Source organism: Lethenteron reissneri, chromosome 61 (assembly GCF_015708825.2).
Source record: "Lethenteron reissneri isolate LAM-NWPU_2019-01 chromosome 61, ASM1570882v1, whole genome shotgun sequence".
Lineage (NCBI taxonomy): Eukaryota > Metazoa > Chordata > Hyperoartia > Petromyzontiformes > Petromyzontidae > Lethenteron > Lethenteron reissneri.
The window spans coordinates 2,406,625-2,412,624 of NC_083839.1; positions in this window are offsets into that span (position 1 = coordinate 2,406,625).

Genomic DNA, 6,000 nt, shown 5'->3' on the forward strand with positions numbered 1-6,000 from the left:
GCGTCATTGTGGAGAATATAAGTAACACATAAGCAGAGCATACGCTTCATTATAAACTAAACTATAAGCAATTTTTATTAATATTACCAAGTGAGGCTCACTGAACTACATAGCTCTCTTTCAGAACCAACCTGACTATAAATACTAGTCTTTAGTTTTTTTGGAAAAGTCACTTTACCGAAAAAACAAAGACTAGTATAAAGTCTTCTTGGTTCTTTCGGTAAAGTCACGTAGAAGGGAATAAAATAATAAAAATAAAACATACTAAAATAATTCTCACGAAGTTTCGGCCACAACGCAAGCAGCCATCCTCAGGTGAAGAACAGGTCTGTCGAGGCGACGTGACTTTGCCGAAAAAACCAAGAAGATGAATCCCTGCAGTCACGAAAGCTTTAAATCGAAATTTAGTATAAAGTCACTTTACCGAAAAAACCTAAGAGTATGAATCCTTGCAGTCACGAAAGCTTCAAATCTCGAATTATAAATAATAGCTCAACGAAGTAGCTTATCACGTGGAATTTTATTGCAGCCATACTCTAAACGCAAATTTCTAAACGCGGGGTGAAAAACTTTAACACATCTCATCAGCCACACGGCCTTTTAGGCTTATCACTAACCCTAAAAAAAACTTCAGACACTAACACAAGCCCCTACCTCAGATTCTATCCACGTTATCTAAAATAATAACTTTCATCTAACTCTCCCCTCCCCACCCAAAAAAAAACGGCCGTCGTTAATCATCAACTCTATCCCTGTCCTTGGCACACGAGCCAACCAAATTATGTCGCTACCTTCTTCTTGGTTCTTTCGGTACAGTCACGTAGAAGGGAAGTAATAAAATAATAAAAATAAAACATAATAAAATAATGCTCACGACGTTTCGGCCACAACGCAAGCAGCCGTCCTCAGGTGAAGAATGAAACACCACCAAGCTTGGAGCGTATATTTAAGCTGGGTTGGAGGGGGGAAGAAGAGCGCCTTGACAAAAGAATTTGCATATCAAGAGGAATTTAGCATATTTATGGTAAATGCGTAGGAGGTGGGCGGGGGGTTTCATTTTATTATGTTTTATTTTTATCATTTTATTACTTCCCTTCTACGTGACTTTACCGAAAGAACCAAGAAGATAAATCCCTGCAGTCACGAAAGCTTTAAATCGAAATTTATGTCGCTACCCTTAACCCGAACTATCCAACAGTCGTCGTTGGCAGTCCCTCGGAGTTTGAGGATGACGCCCATCAGGTTTGCTGGTGGCTCTTGAGGTGGCCGAGGAGTCCAATTCTGGATCCGCAGATCTTCGGGGCATTGGAGGCACCACGCGGTGGTCCCAGGTGGAAGTGGAATCCGCAGTGCCGGGTCGGCTTCCTTTTCCTTTCTCTTTCGGGGCGGCGATTCGCTTCGGCGTCGAGACGTTGGGTCTCGAAATGGGCCCACGGGCCTGGTGGATGCAGCCATCGCCTGGTGGATTTCGCATCAACCGGAGCAACATATTTGTTCGGTTTAAGCACGTGACTGGTAATACACATTTCCAACAAAAACAATGTAGAACTGTTTTTAAGATTATTAATTTGGGCTTAAGGGAACATCAATGAGTTATTAATTCAGGTCAAAATCTCAGGTGCGCAATTAATCCGCAAATCGGATAAACCGCACACGGATAATCGAGACTACTGTACCTATGTTGTTGATACAGCGTTGTTATTGAACCATTGCATTCGGCCTGCAGTCGCTTTTCTCACGTGGCGCAGCCTAAACAGACTGAGAGTGGGTCTCGGCAGATGCAACTCTCTCAAGAAATCATGGGGGAAAAAACTTCAACACAACCGACCAATGTGCTTGTTAGAAGAAGCAGACCACGTGGATCATCTCCCAAGATGCCCCGCAGCACCACAATGCCACTCCTCAAGACTTGGCAATGTCAACACCAGAAGTGGCGGCCTGTGCAGACTATTGGGGGGGAAAGACCTATAGGTTGGTAAGGAGACGCAGCGAAGACTTTCCTTCGGAATAATAATCTCAAATACCACCCCCTCCCCCTTGTTCCGACAGCTTGAGATATACCGCGTGGAGAGTTCCCACCTGCCCTGGCCATCTCACAGGATCATCGTGTTCGTTGAGGAACGCCGTCCTGGAAAAAGGTGCAAGTCCCCCCTGGACATTAGGTGGCGAGATGTTAACTCCCTCGCCCGGTACACAGGAGTGCATGGATTCGATCCCGGTCCTGACGCTTGCTGTATATTGGAGTTTGCGGTGTCTCTCTCTCTCATCATCATAATCACGGTGGCTGGGAGATGTTAAATACCTCGCCTGGTATACAGGAGGTCGTGGGTTCGATCCTGAACCGGACGCCTGCTTTATATTTGGAGTTTGCGGTGTCTGTCTCTCTCTCATCATCATAATCACGGTGGCTGGGAGATGTTAAATACCTCGCCTGGTATACATGAGGTCGTGGGTTCGATCCTGAACCGGACGCCTGCTGCTGTATATTTGGAGTTTGCGGTGTCTGTCTCCTCGTGGTCGTGTGGATTTTTTACGAGCCCACCGAGTTTTTACCTCCACATTTAGCAACATGCGTTCAGAGTATTTGGCTGCGATAAATTTCCACATAAACCACTTCGCTGAACTATAATTTGTGATGGCGAAGTCGCTTCTGAAAAAGAGCTATAGAGCTCAGTGGAGCCTTCCCTGGTCAAATAAAAATAATAATAATAAAAAAAAATAAGAGCGTGGGTTTTCGTCATAATGTGCCACACAAGACAATGCTTTTGTATGTAATGTATGTTGAACTTCTTTCACACCGTACGTAGCTAACCGTGTTAATCAGAAGTGCAGTGTATGTAGCGTAGCCCTTCCCTCCACGTTTTACCAGATATTCTTTCCATAATTGTCCTGCCTTTTTGCACCTCGGCGGTAGATACAAAGGCGTGATTAAATGTAAAAAATGCATTCAAACTATACATTTGCCCTAGTTCAGTATGGCTTTCGCAGAGGCCATGTGCGCGAGCAGCGATCTGCAGAGAGGACAAAGCAATAACCCGTGCACGCGAAGCAGCCGCCCCGGCTGCAGAGAGAACACGAATCCGCGATCCAAACAGCTGTTCCAAAACATAACCCGTCAGGAGTTGTGCAACGCAGACGAGCTGCGGCCAAGGCGATGCAAGGAAACACTCTGCCAGAGATGTCCGTGCCAACGCGAGCCGCCTCCAGCTATGCGAAACACGGCAGACATTGACGGCGGCGTACGGGCAAGAAATGACAGCTGCTTCTTGTTTATTTTATTTTTTTTGACGGTATCCAAAAATATCTGGACCTTTCATCCGATGGTGCGTGCCAAGGGTTTCGAGTGACAGCGGGGTGGGTGGGATGGAGGGGGGAGGTTTAAAGAGGGACATCTAAAGGGAACGGCCCATAACCGGCAGCTAATATTCACGGGCCAATCTCAGGTCCCTTCTCTTAGCTGGGCCATCTATGCCCCCCCTCCTGCCCCACACTCTCCCGGGCCCCCCTCTCTGCGATGCGTGACGCACGTAAAAAAAAATCCAAACGGACGTAAACAGAAGTCTTGAAACAGCGTGACCGGCCGTGCCCCTGGGAATATATGTTGAAAAGCAGATCTCACGCCAGGACTAGTTTGGCATGCCGTACTCGAAGCCAGCTCAGCTGTTCGTGTCACAAAACGGAATCACGCGAAGGCGACGGTTATTTATTTATTTTACTTGTCCAGCGATGAGGGAATGGATGGAGGAGGGGCCGCAAAAGTACCGTTCATCTCCGTCGTATTTTATTTCAGGCAAGTCATGGCATGACTACGTGGCTATGGCAGGCCTGGCTTTTATTTTTTTTTAGCGCCTGCCCATGGCTAGGTAGGGTTCATGCGCAGGAAGTTGAGCACGCGTTGAACTATTGTCAGGACAGCGTAAACACCGAAGATCATTTAGGCGTGAAAAACAACATTTCTCGTGTGCACGTTACAGGCGTGTAACGATTCACTCTCAAATTTGACGTAACGTTGCGATTCTGGGTCGCGATTATATTAAGCAGATTTGCAGCTTAATTATACTACGAATGGTTTTAGAATTAATGTCCTTTCCGGCATGACTGCAAAATACAAATATATTTTTTTAACATTTTATATTAATTCATATTCTTTGTTCTTTCGGTAAAGTCACGTAGGTAAATAAATAATAAATAAAAATACAATACACATAAAGGATATAAATAACACAAATAAATACATTTTAATCACAAATAAATAACATTCATGTTTGTGCAGTATTAAAATTTTTTTAGAATCAAATGGTCTTTAACTACTCAGCTTTATATTTGGAGTAATCAGCTGCTACAATTTCCACGTGATGATATGCATACTTTGTGGAGCTACGATTTGTGATATAGTCAGATCGCTCCTGAAAAAAATAGAGCTATGCAGCTCACTGGACCTTGCCTGGCAAAACAAAGTTTAGTTTAAGTTCAATTTGCTTCGTTGTTGGATTTGTCTTTTATATTTCTTTTATCATTTCAGGGACCCTGGGTCACTGTTGAAAATTACACCATCCTGGTTAAACAGATTAAATGAATGACAAGCCAAAGTGCCACTGTCGTCATACAACCCAAACTATACGGACCACAAGTGAAACCCGTTGCAGCAGGCCTCGACATTGGCAGAGCTCCTGAACCCACTGCCACGCGCAAGAGTACATCGGCGTCGAAATTAAAATAAAACAACCCCAACCAGGCAGATTCATAACCGTCGGAGATAAATAAAAAAATGCAATTTAAGATCACGGCGTTTGTTCAAAGCACCAGTATGCACGAGTCTAAAAAAACACACAAAACTAACTTTTGGGGAGGTTTGCACGCACGGATTTGAAGTACCAAAGCACACGCACGGAGCCAACCTCCTGAAGGCATCTTTCATTGGTTCCTCGCGTCCAGAACGTACCACGGGGTCCAACGAGTGGGCCTAGAAAAGTAAAAAAGGACAAGACAGATCCCCCCCCATATAGCCTGAACAGACTATAGGGGCAAGTGCTGATTAGCGAGCACCTATGAAGGCCGGCACGGCACACGAGGGGGTGGGTGGCCAGCACCACGCCCGGCCGCCTTCGTCTCCCTAGCGGCGATGTTTACGCCACACCAAGGCACTCATTGAGGCCGAGTCGACCTAAGGGAGGCCCAGGACCGGTTCATAGAATCGGTCACCGATGTTGGCCGTGAGCGAGAATCGAACCCGGGTCGCCGTGAGCGGGAATCGAACCCGGGTCGCCGGGTTCGTAGCGCAGCGTAGCACTAACCGCTTGAAAAGTGACACCGATGGTGCGGTGCGCGCCGCACATAGCCAGCGTGCGCCAGCGTGGGTCAGTGTACCCTTGCCCGCTCGTGCTCCGTGTGCTTCTCCTCCCATGAAGGGAAGATCCAAGGTCTGGTGGCTTTGGCGCGCCAGCCACTCGCAGCAGCAGGACGACGCACCAGGCGAAAGCTGTCTGGACGTCGCGCATCGTGGCGGAGGCAGCGGTGCTGCTCCAAACATGGTTTGTGGGGGGTAGATTTGAAGCTTTCGTGACTGCAAGGATTCATATTCTTTACCGAAAAAACCTAAGAATATGGTTTGGGGGGTTGTCACAAGCAGGAATGCTGCTCCCCAAAATAAAATAAAAACATTTACAGAAGATTCCCACGGAAACGGGGAAAAAAATGTTCACTTTCAAATTACTGGAGTAATGTAATGTCGAAGGGCATGACACCAATCGGCTCAGTCTTGCGTGCTTCAGGACGCAAAACACAGACCACTCTACACAGCTCGATTCCCTTCCTTCACTCCCCTTCATTTCCTCGTGAGGTCACAAAACGCAGCTTACTTGCACGTGTGCCAGAGGTGGCAAACGGGTTTTGATTCCTTATCCGTACCCGGCCAAACCAGGGTCGCAAACAGGTACCCCTACCCGTACCCGGCCGGGTACGGGTAGCCGAGTATCGGGTAGGGTACGGATACCCGGTTGC